Raw genomic sequence first — 1579 nt, 5'->3', positions numbered from 1 at the left:
GTAGTTGGAAAGAACAAGCTGTTGGGGAGGGAAAGAAAGAGTGAGAGGACCACAGTGACAGCATCCATTAGCCTGAGTTCAAATGGCTGTTATTAGGAATCCAGCTGAACTATCTCACATCTTATTAAAGACTGGTTGCTTAGCAACAGTGACCAGCAAGCCCAGTACTCTGGAGCTCCTGGCTGTGGGGCTCAGGCTACAGCCAAAGTGCTCTCTGTGGCTGTCCAAGTCATCTCTTCTCCTCATGAACCTCATGCTGTTTCTTTTCAGACCGTTCCTCTGTGAGTTACTGACACTCCTGGGATGTTTCTGAGGTGAGGGGTTAGGTACTACAGATTGAACTCAATTATGCTGAGCTATATACCCCCAGCCCTTTTTGTTGCCAGCCCTTGTGCTTTTTTTCTTTTCCTTTTTTTTATTTTGCAGTACCGAGGATTGAACTCAGGACCCTGTGCTTGCCAGGCAAGCACTTATTCTACTGAGCTATCTTCCCACCTCCCCCCCAGCCCTTGTAATTTGACACAAGGTTTTGCTAAATTGACCAGGCTGTCCTCAAACCTGGGATCCTCCTGTCTCAGCTTTCTGAGGATATGGGATTACAGGCCTGTCCCACAGCGCCCAGCTAGCTGAGTCATTCTGAGTAAGTTGTTCCCCTAAGCTTGCTTCTCATTTGTCAAGCAGGGCTCTTATTAAGGGTGCTGAAAGCTAAATCAGCAAAGCATCTGGAATGCTGCCCCCATCTGTCCCTTCCAGGATCCAAGCTTCATAGTACAGTTAAAGACCTAGACTCCCCCCACCCCTATCCCGTACTAGAGATCAAACTTACAACCTAGCGCTTGACTGGCAGGCACTTATGCTGCTGAGCTGTCTCCCCTGCCTTGGGCTCCTTTTTGCTCCTCTTGGGTGGGCCCTCGCCCCAAAGTCCAGGCACAGGTGCTCACTGCGGCCCTTCCTGAGGTCTACACCCAGCACACCTGCAGCTGCACTCCACACACCTCAGGTCCAGTCTGGTGCTTTGCTGCCCTGGGGTGAACTGGCCTCTCCTCTCTGTCCCTCCCTGTCAGCTCCCCTACCAGCCTGCATCTTCCCTGTGCCCCTATCCTGAGCCCTTCCCCACCCCCACCACCCAGGCCTCTCCCAGCGCCTCTGAATCGCTGTCACTCAACACCTGCCTTGCTCTTTGTCTTCCCTGAGCCTCACTGTACTGAGATCTGGCTGATTTGGCACAGCTGGCAGCTCCTGGGGGGCTGCATCTTGTCCTGTTTGTGTGCCTGGACTCACAGGCTTGGCATGCAGGCATCTGTGCTTCCTGTGCATGATGTGGGCGCCAAGGACAGCGTAGGTGGGCAGCCGACCTCAAGGTACTGGGTAGCAGTGCTGGCTCTACACCTCACTCATCTGCTTAGGCAGATGCAGGGGCCAGGGTTCCATCCAGGCGGCGGAAAAGGCCCTGCCCCCACCCCAGGGCACACTGAGACAGAAATGGAGACTGGGCGTGGTGGCACACACCTGTAATCTCAGTGCTTGGGAAGCTGAAAACAGGAGGATCACTATGAGTCCTATCTGTGTAGTGAGACCC

This window comes from Octodon degus, unplaced genomic scaffold, assembly GCF_000260255.1.
Source record: "Octodon degus isolate 3935 unplaced genomic scaffold, OctDeg1.0 scaffold00156, whole genome shotgun sequence".
NCBI classification, from domain to species: domain Eukaryota; kingdom Metazoa; phylum Chordata; class Mammalia; order Rodentia; family Octodontidae; genus Octodon; species Octodon degus.
Note: the sequence above shows the minus strand (reverse complement) of the source record.